This window comes from Nematolebias whitei, chromosome 12 (assembly GCF_014905685.2).
Source record: "Nematolebias whitei isolate Nwh7 chromosome 12, NemWhi1, whole genome shotgun sequence".
Classification (NCBI taxonomy): domain Eukaryota; kingdom Metazoa; phylum Chordata; class Actinopteri; order Cyprinodontiformes; family Rivulidae; genus Nematolebias; species Nematolebias whitei.
The window spans coordinates 18,024,069-18,034,743 of NC_056509.1; positions in this window are offsets into that span (position 1 = coordinate 18,024,069).

The following is a 10,675-nucleotide window of genomic DNA, read 5'->3' on the forward strand; positions in this document are numbered from 1 at the left end:
CACCGTGCTGCCCATAGCACTGACAATTACAGAAATTGGAAATCAACTTTTAAAAATCTTCTATAAATTTAGATGTTTAGTTGTTTTTGTATTGAACGCTTTTTGAATACCTTTTAAATGGCATAAAGTGCAACTAGAATATATATATATGGCAAGTCTAAATTTTTTACTAAGCAATTTTGGTATTTCACAACCTTTTATTATTCAACATCCAACAGTTTAAAAACCCGTACAATGCAGAAAATGCATACGAGCAAAGTAGATACATGTTGTGTCCTGATACAGTGACTCATAAGAAAAGAGTTCAAATTAAATCCAAGAACACACATGAAAAGGCCCTGCTTAGAACACAAAACATGTCGGTCATAGAGTCATTACTTCGAGAGCTGGGATGACTCATGTTGAAGTGATTCATAAAACAGTCAGCCAACAAGAACTTCCATGAATGTGCTGTCTAAGGAGAGTGGCAAGTCCAGGCAGAGGAGACGTAAAAGCAGCTTTGTAGCCAGCAAGCCAAATGGCTTTGGTTACATCATTTAATGAAACTTTGTTTTGGAGACCTGACTCCCTTAACAGCAGTTTCTCCATCAGACCTGTGTTATCCAACATTTATCACCAGGGATGTATTTTCTGTCACGATGCACATTTAGATGTTAAACTAACATACTGATCCACTATGCTGTAGTGTTCATGTCAAATGAAAGACGCTTTGAGGACAAAGAATGCAGAGTTTGGAGGCAGAGTGCAGGTGTGAGTTATTCATAAACACCTTTAATGATAAAAGGATGAAACCCGAGCAGCACGGAGAAAAATGCTATAAAATAAACTGCTACTCTAGAGGTAAAAACTGGAAATGTTTGTTTTCCTGCAGAAATGCACAATGAACCCTGAGTGTTGAATGACAGCTGACATTTGAAAAAGCAACAGAACTGTTAAGCTATGATGATAAAAACAGTAGCTCAATGCTGAAAATGAAACAATTATACACAACTAGATGTTTCAAGGAGCACAAACTTTTTCTAGGGGAGTGGTGGTGCAGAGGTTAGAGAAGGTGGGCCTGTAATCATAAGATCGCTAGTTCAATTCTCGGTACAGACAACATCAAAATGTGGGTGGGATAGGTGAAGCACCCACACCTGCCTCCACCCTTATGTATTTGCCCCTACTCTGGGCCCTTGAGCAAGGCTCTTAACCACCACCATCTGCTCCCCCAGGTGCCCCAGATAGCAGCTCTCTGCTCCACACAGAGGGCTGTGGGAGCTTGGTGGTCTGTGGTTGCATCAGGAAGGGCATCCGGCATAAAAATAATTGCCAAGTCTTGGTGCAAGTTAGTTCGCTGTGGCGACCCCTGACGAAGGGAGCAGCTGAAAGAAGACGAAGATACACAACTAGATATTTCAAGGAGCACAAACTTTTTTTAATACATGAATAGTTCTCTACCTACTTTATTGAGAAAAATGTAATGAATATTTAATTAGAAAAAATAAAAGTTACTAAAATAGATTGTTACTGTGTTGTCCTAAATGAGCTGAAAATTTGCATATATGGAATGGAAAATATCTGACAGCATGTTGAACTAACAAAGAAAAAACATGTTCGAAAGAAACTAAACAGGAAAACAATGGTGTGAATGCTGACTCAGACAAAGGCAAGGCATCCTCAGGTGATGCAGGACCAGGTGGAACACAAGGGGCCTGATCACAAATAAGGGGCTTTAAATTGCGTGTTCACTAACAGACTGCTCTTGCGCTTTTGGCGGTCATGTTACGCTTGATCTACTAAGATTGCGGGCGCAATTACTAACAGGTGTAAAAGTGGTGGAGACTGCCTTATTATTTTTTTTATTTTATTTTATTATTATTTTATTTATTTATTTATTTTTTCCCCTTGTCCTGTCGGGCATTGTGACACTTAGAATTATTGTCTGAGTGATGCCCAACAGATTTACTTTCACAAGCAGAGCATTATGGCTGGCCTTAATGCTCCACTTGATATGAAAATTAAATTTTATTAGAATGTGCTTTGGGCTTAAGATGTAATAGACATGGGGATGAAAAACAAAGAAGACGACAAAGCAGAAAAATGAGAGAAGGGTTAAAAGGTAAATAAGGAGATAGGAATAGAGGAGAGAGAGAGGTATAAAGAGAACACAAACATCATTGAAGTCTGCCTCTAGACCTGTGGAAAAATAAGACAAGACAAAACCGAGAAACCACAACAACAAACAACATATATAATGATACTTGTAATATCATTAGAATTTTTTTTATACATGGTAATACAAGATATATTTGATGGCCACCACAACCCAACTGAGTGTGTGTCTGATAAACACCTGAATCTAAACACCTGTGTGAGCATGCTTATCACTATAAGGTTTCTCCATAAAGATGTTCAATAGTGGATGTGGGGACCAACAGACCCGTCCACACAGGACATGATGGTAAAACACAGGAAAAACCGGATTATTTAAATGAGGGATATGCGTGCTGCTGGTTTTAACCATGGAAAATTTGGGAGAGTACCCCAAGTACAAAATGAAGTTTGAAGTGATGGAACTGGAGGTGTTAGTGGAAGAGGCAAAGATATTACTGAGTTACAGAAAATAAATCTGAATATTACCAAAAGAACCACGACATGGGAGACAATCTGTGAGAAAGGCAATGCTGTGGGTAAAACAAGGAGAACATCAGGTGATGTTAAGAAAAGATGGCAAGGTATTCAAGGTAGAACAAATTAAAATATACCTAATAATAAAACAGCAAATAAAACTGGTGGTGGACCGGCAGAAGACCTATCTGTTTATGACTGAGGAGCAGGCGTGATCAGATAATTGGAATCGAGGGACGTGACAGTCTTGAACCATAAAATGAACTCCAAGGTAGGCCCTTAATACAAACACATTTCTGTCATTCATAGCATGTCATTTATTCAGATCTTTATCAAAAAAACAAATGTGCTTCACGTGCTAACGTTTAGTTGAGCATGCACTTTAAACACAATTTTATTTACAGAAGCAATGTGTGATTTTTATTTCACAGCATCACAAGATGCTGACTTTTCCATTTGCTCAAAAGTTGTAGGCGTACACAAAATTATTTTCCACTAAAAGGAAATGCTGCATGTTCGTGTTCCTAATGTTGATGAAAAAAATTACTCAAAAACATGGTGCATGCAAACATTAATTTTGTGCAATCACGACATAATGAATCAACATTTTCAGTGCAGTTGTCCTTATGATTCTTTAACTATAACAAACAATTCTGTTTTATTTATCAAGAGTCGGCATCAGAGATTCCAGACTCCCAGCCGCTCTCGTCAGTCAAAAACAACAAGCACCTCTACAGAGCCCTGAAAGGGTTCTCCTTATGAGGACATTGCTGTTGCTGCAGCAACAGAAAAATCAGTCTGCAACACTTGAACACGGGTTACAGTCCATTGCACAGGAGGTGAGAACTGTGTCCTCTGTGGTGCTCAGATGGGACACTCAGACCATCGCCGTGCACACCAGGAAGATGGTCAGCACCATATCTGGCCTGACGATAGCCATCAATGTCCTGACAAGAGAGATAGAAGATGACAGGAAGTCGGGAGGACATTCTGTTCCAGTGGCCCCTCAACTGTGCAGCCAGAAATGGAGAGGAGGGAGGGGATTCAAAAAGGGGACTGTAGAGTGTGTTCCAACTACAGTGGGATCACGCTCTGAAAGCCTTCCTGGTAAGGTCTATTCAGGGGTTCAGGAGAAGAGGGTTTGTTGGATAGTCTAACTTCAGATTCAGGAGGAGCAGTGTGATTTTCGTCCTGGTCGTGGGACACTGGACCAGCTCTACACCCTCAGCAGAGTCTTGGAGGGTGCGTGGGAGTTTGCCCAACCAGTCTACATGTGCTGGGTGGACTTGGAGAAGGCATTCAACTGCATCACTTGGGGAACCCTGTGGGGGGTGATCTGGGAGTATGGGGTACCAGTCCCTTTGATATGGGCTGTTGGGTCCCTGTATGACCGGTGTCAGAGCTTAGTCCACATTGCCAGCAGAAAGTTGGGCTCATTCCCGATCAGAATTGGACTCCGCCAAGGTTGCCTTTTATCACAGATTATGTTCATAACTTTTATGGACAGAATTTCTAGACGCAGCCAAGGTGTTGAGGGGGTCCGTTTTGGTGGCCCAAGGATAATGTCTCTGCTTTTTGCAGATGATGTTATCCTACTGGCTTCATCAGGTCGTGATCTACAGCTTTCACTGGAGCGGTTTACAGTCAAGTGTGACGCGACCAGGATGAGGATCAGTTCCTCCAAATCCGAGGCCATGGTCTTGAGCCAGAAATGGGTAGAGTGTCCTCTCCGGGTTGGGGAGGAGGTCCTGCCCCAAGTGGAGGAGTTTAAGTATCTCGGGGTCTTGTTCATGAATGAGGAAAAATGGAGCGAGTGATCGATAGGCGGATAGGTGCGGTGTTGACAGTGAAGCGGGCGCTGTACCGGTCTGTCGTGATGAAGAGAGAACTGAGTCAAAAGGCGAAGCTCTCAATTTACCAGTTGATCTATGTTCCAACCCTCATCTATAGTCATGAGCTTTGGGATGTGACCGAAAGAACAAGATCAAGGATACCTGCAGCCGAAATGTTTTCTCCGCAGGATGTCTGGGCTCTCCCTTAGAGATAGGGTGAGAAGCTCGGTCATCCGGGAGGGACTCAGAGTAGAGCCGCTGCTTCTCCACATTGAGAGGATCCATTTGAGGTGGCTCGGGCATCTGGTTAGGTTGCCTCCTGGATGCTTCACTAGTGAGGTGTTCTGGACACGTCCCACCAGGAGGAGACCCAGAGGAAGACCCAGGACACGCTGGAGGGACTATGTTTCTCGGCTGGCCTGGGAATGCCTTGGGATTCCCCAGGAGGAGCTAGCCCAAGTGGCTGGGAAGAGGGAAGTCTGAGCCTCCCTACTTAGGCTGCTACCCCCACAACCTGACCCCGGATAAGCGGAAGAAAATGGATGGATGGATGGATGGATGGATGGATGGATGGATGGATGGATGGATGGATGGATGGATGGATGGATGGATGGATGGATGGATCGATGGATCGATGGCTGGATCGATGGCTGATCGATGGATGGATGGGTTAGCACAGGAGGAGGTAAACATGCATTACACATGGGTGGAAACCAGCATAACCTGTGAAAATGGAAAACCCCAATCAACAAAACTAGTTTGACAAAAAGAAAGTAGCTGGGCCATTCATTAATAACATTGTTTCAGAATTTAGGATGGTTTTCCGTTCTTTGGGGGCTATTAAGGGTTAGTTCTGTTTAGTTTGAAATACAAGCCACAATATATTTATGTTAATGGTGTTTTTCTTTGTTTAATTAGCATACTGCATGAATGGTTAATGAAAAATGACTTTGAATCAGAATATTTCATGTCTGCACTCGTGCAGCATTAGGTTTGTCCTGCATGTGGTTCATTCTCCTCTTCCACTTTTTTGACGTCTTGTTCCAGCCCATGACGTTTCATGAAGTTTTGCAACATTCAGCACACAACTATGATTTCAGCCACCTGTTCTGGGCTGTAGATAAGTACTCCTCCAGTTCTATCCAAACAACAGAACCTACTCTTCAGTACAATGAAGTTGTGCTCCACAGTTTCTGGATCTTAGGTGGGCAGCATTATATTCAGGTGCTCTCCAGGAGTGGTTGGGTCAGGCAAGGATGTCAAGAGTAATCGATGAAGGACGTCTGTACTATCACCTTAAAGATAATGTATAACTGCTGTTACATATTTGTCAGTGGGAGGATTTGTTTTGTTGTACAAAGCATAATTTATATAATCAACTTACCTGAAAAACAGCCATCCCCACATTTGCCATCTCTCAACTTTGTAAGGAGAGCTTGATTCCTCAAAACAAATGAGTCATGCACGGACTCTGGACATTTTGCCACAACATTAGTTTTGACCCCTTTTGAGTCACATACAACTTGCTCATTCAAGGTATGCGCATGCTTACAATTACTGTATACAAAATCCCTGTTCAAGGGTGGAACAAGTTGCACATGATTGCTGTCTATCGCTCATAATTTTGGAGAAGAAAGCAACTGCATAAAAGCCATGTTTTGTTTCATTCAACTCGTCCTGAATGCATGGGAATTGATATATCTGCTTATCTTGTGTGACATTGAATTTAAAACTTGGGACAGCACATCCAAAAAACTGCTCTGGGAGAGGCCAGCACCAGTTGTCACAGTGTGCTGAAGTGACTCAGCCACAAGGAAATTTAAAGCTGAAAGGAGTTTTGTCATTGGTGGCCTGACATTACTCCTTCCTGTGACTAGCTCTAAGTCTTCCCATAGATCAAAGTCAAGGTTGTCTTTATTGTCATTCACATCTCATATGGTACATGTGGTGGAACAAAATTGTGTACACAGGGTCCCAGTTACATCCAACAAAATAATACATTTTTAAAGAAAAACAGTAAAAAGATCTAAGATATGAACTAAGAAATACACTGAACTAAGAATATGCTAAACACTAATAGTACAAAAACAATATGCCATACAACAGCAGCATGAACATGAGTTCATGTGAGCAGATAAGTATGAATGAACACAACAGAATGAAATAAATCAGCAGCATGAGATCAGCAGCATGGATAGTCAGCAGTACATATCAACAATCAAGTGGCATTACAGTGATTTTTTTTTCACAGTGATAATCCTGGTTAGAGATTCATGAGTCTAACAGCCTCAGGGTAGAAGCTGTTCCTCAGTCTAGTGGTTCTACACTTAGGTTGTTTTCACACCTGATGGTCCGGTAGACTCGGTTTGGTTGGGGACCAATATTCATGACATTTTGTTTACATTTGAGCTGGTGCATTTGCATTCACACTGCACTGTGCAGTCGAGCCAACCTCTTGAACCAACCTATTCCCCGCTCGCCTGTGGGGGCGCTGCACCAAGAACTACTGAAAGAAACAACACAAAAACCTCTGAAGACACTTCTTCTTCTGGAAATAAAAACAAAAACGGAGTGGCATCAAGTTTTAGCAGTTTTAGGAGTTACGTTATGTCATTTTTCAAAAATGGACTCAGTATGAGTGGAAGATGAGGCAGAAGACCATGGAGAATGTTGTTTTTCACACAAGGCAGCTGACGGCTCCATATGAGGTAAGAGAAATGCGTGTTTGTTTGCCCCGCGCTGTTCTCCACTTCTTGCTTGTGGAGCGGGGCCCGGTCTGTTTACATTCACACTGTACTCAAACTGCGCTGGAGTTCTCTTCTACCGGACCGAGACCTAGGTTTTAGCCCGGGCCAGAGTTAGCCTTTTTGTTCCGTGACAGAGTTCGATGGCACATTCACACCTCCCCAAATGAACTGGACTTCCTAGGAAAACGAGCTAGAGTTTGATTAAAGCGGACTAAACAGGGCTGGTGTGAATGCACCCTTAATGCTCCTCAATCTTATGCCTGAGGGAAGCGGGGCAAAAAGTTTGTGTGCTGGGTGAGTGGGGTCCTTCATGATGCAGGTGGCCCTCTCTCTATGCATCTAGAGGTGTAGAGGTCTGTGATGGTGGGGAGGCTGACTCTACCAGTCTTCTGTGCAGCCTTCACCACTCTCTGCAAAGCTTTTCTTTCTGCAGCTGTGCAGCCTCCATGCCACACGTTGATGCTGGAGCACAGGATGCTCTCCACTGCACACCTGTAGAAGGAGGTGAGGACTGAGCTTCCCAGTCCAGCTCGCCACAGCCACCTGAGGAAGTAGAGTCTGATGAGCTTTCTTGATCAGGCTGGTAGTGTTGTTGCCCCAGCTGAGGTTGTCATTAAGGTGCACACCCAAGTACTTGTAGCTGAAGACACCCAGAAGTTCCAAAACTACATTGCTGGGTAGACGATATGTCTCAATAATGTTAATTTCTGGTATTTCCAAAATGTTTACACAAGCGGAAAAGATCTGTTCTCTCTGCCGCTTCTCATTTTGCCTATGCCTCCTCCTCACCACAATAAGTACAGCCGTACACACAGCTATGTCAGTTTACACATGCCTTTCAGACGCGCTATTAAAAGACACTAAATCAGCCACTGCAATTCTTTCTAGGTTTGATCAATCACAGTGCACGTACTAAATTATTTGCATCTCCTCCCAGTATTTAGTGAATTTGGGTAGAAATGCCTAGTATTACGCATTCATTGAGGCAAACGCGTAAAATGAATTGCACATGCTTTTGCTCGTTTGACAGATGCAATCCTGGGTGCGCCTTGCTAGTATATCAGCTTCCACATTTGTTCGCATGCGCTAACCTTTGGTAAATCAGGCCCAAGATGTCTTCCACGGCTGGGGCAAGAAAAGTTAAAGATAAGACATTCTTAGGGACAGGAGCAGGACTAGGTGGAGACAAGACACCCTAAGGGATGAGAGCTGGACAAACAGTAACAATAAAGGTGCAGAATGGAACATAGTAATACCTGTTAATATGTTGTGAATTACAAGCAAAGGATAAATTGTTGACTAGGGTTGTTTATCTCACAAGACAGTCTAATATTATGAGATAACCTGAACACTATTTATGTTAAGTTGAGGCAAATGCATCAAACACAAATATGTAGCAATAAAAAGGGAAGATGTGACATATTTTTGGAAGCATGTAATTGTTCAGTAATGTATTTGCTGTTCATTAAATGGTTACTGGCAATTTTTAATTTTGTCTTCAAATGTTTGGCAGTTATAACAAAGGATTGTACTGCCAGTAGTCCACCCGCCTTATGCAATGCTGTTACGTTCCTCAAGGAAGTGGGTGTCATACTGAAATTGTGATTGTTGTTTTTATTATTTATCGTTTGGAGCTCATTATTTTAATATCCTTTTGTTTTTAATTGGGTAAATTTGTTCTGCATACAAATATTTAGGCTATAAATCACCTGTTTGAACAATATAATTTATTTTCAGAGCTTTCTCTGCAGACATCTTATACCTCATATTATGTCACTTTGCAGGTGCTATCATCTGATCAGTAGTTTTTCTTGAAAATCAGGCTGAAGCTCTGAGGATATCTGGCTGTTTCAGCTGTGGCTCCCAGACGTAGGAAAAATTCCATCTATTCATCCATCCATCCATTATCTTTACCCGCTTATTCCATTTTGGGTCATGGGGATCACTGGTGCCCATATCCAATAGTCACTGTGCGAGAGGCGGGGGACACCCTGGACAGGTCTCCAGTCCATCACAGGGACACATAGAGGCAAACGAGACAAACAACCATTCACTCACTCACTCTCACTTAGGAACAATTTAGAGTTACCAATCAGCCTAACATGGATGTTTTTGGTCTGTGGAAGAAAACCAGAGTACCTGGATAAAACCACGCATGCACAGAGAGAACATACAAACTCCACTCAGGATGGCCCCCCAGCTGGGATTCGATCCAGTGACCTTCTCGCTGAGAGATGGCAGCACTACCAACTGCACCAATCATAAATAATAAGGTTTCAGAAGATTAAGACTTACGTTTCACAGGAGAGGAGCCCGATAACTGAAATTTCTGTCTCCCATTCTACCTTTATAAACTCTAGAAACCACAAGTAAACCTGCAGTCAGTGAACCATATGCACTGGACACTCAAAGAGAGGGGTGAAGCTGACCTGATCACAGATTAGAAGACAATGGATGAATGGATGGCTTGTTTGATGGTTACATACATTTTCTTCAACTTATTCGGGGTCAGATCACGGGGGTAGCAGCCTAAGTAGGGAGGCCCAGACTTTCCTTTCCCCAGCCACTTAGGCCAGCTCCTCTGTGGGAATCCCAAGGCGTTCCCAGGCCAGCCGAGAAACATAGTCCCTCCAGCGTGTCCTGGGTCTTCCTCTGGGTCTCCTCCTGGTGGGTCATGTCTGGAACACCTCAACAGGGAGGCAAACAGGAGGCATCCCCGAGCCACCTCAACTGGCTCCTCTCGACATGGAGAAGCAGCGGCTCTACTCTGAGTCACTCCCGGATGACCAAGCTTCTCACCCTATCTCTAAGGGAGAGTCTAGACACCCTGCTGAGAAAACTAATTTCGGCCACCTGTATCCATGATCTTGTTCTTTCAGTCAAAACCCAAAGCTTATGACCATAGATGTGGATTGGGAATGTAGATCGACAGGTAAATTGAGAGCTTCGCCTTTTGACTCAGCTCTCTTTTCACCACAACAGACCGGTACAGTGCCCGCTTCACTGCAGACGCTGCATCTATCCGCTTATCAATCTCTTGCTCCATTTTTCTCTCATTCGTGAACAAGACCCCGAGATACTTAAACTCCTTCACTTGGGGCAGGACATCCTCCCCAACCTGGCACTCTACCCTTTTCTGGCTCAAGACCATGGTCTCGGATTTGGAGGAACTGATCCTCATCCCGGCTGCATCACACTCGGCTGCGAATTGCTCCAGTAAAAGCTATAGATCACGACCTGATGAAGCCAATAGGACCACATCATCTGCAAAAAGCAGAGAAGCAATCCTAAGGTCACCAAAACGGATCCCCTCAACACCTTGGCTGCACCTAGAAATTCTGTCGATAAAAGTTATGAACAGAATTAGTGACAAAGTGTAACCTTGATGGAGTCCAACTCTCACCGGGAATGAGCCCAACTTACTGCCGGCAATGCGAACCAAGCTCTGACACCGGTCATACAGGGACCTAACAGCCCGTATCAAAG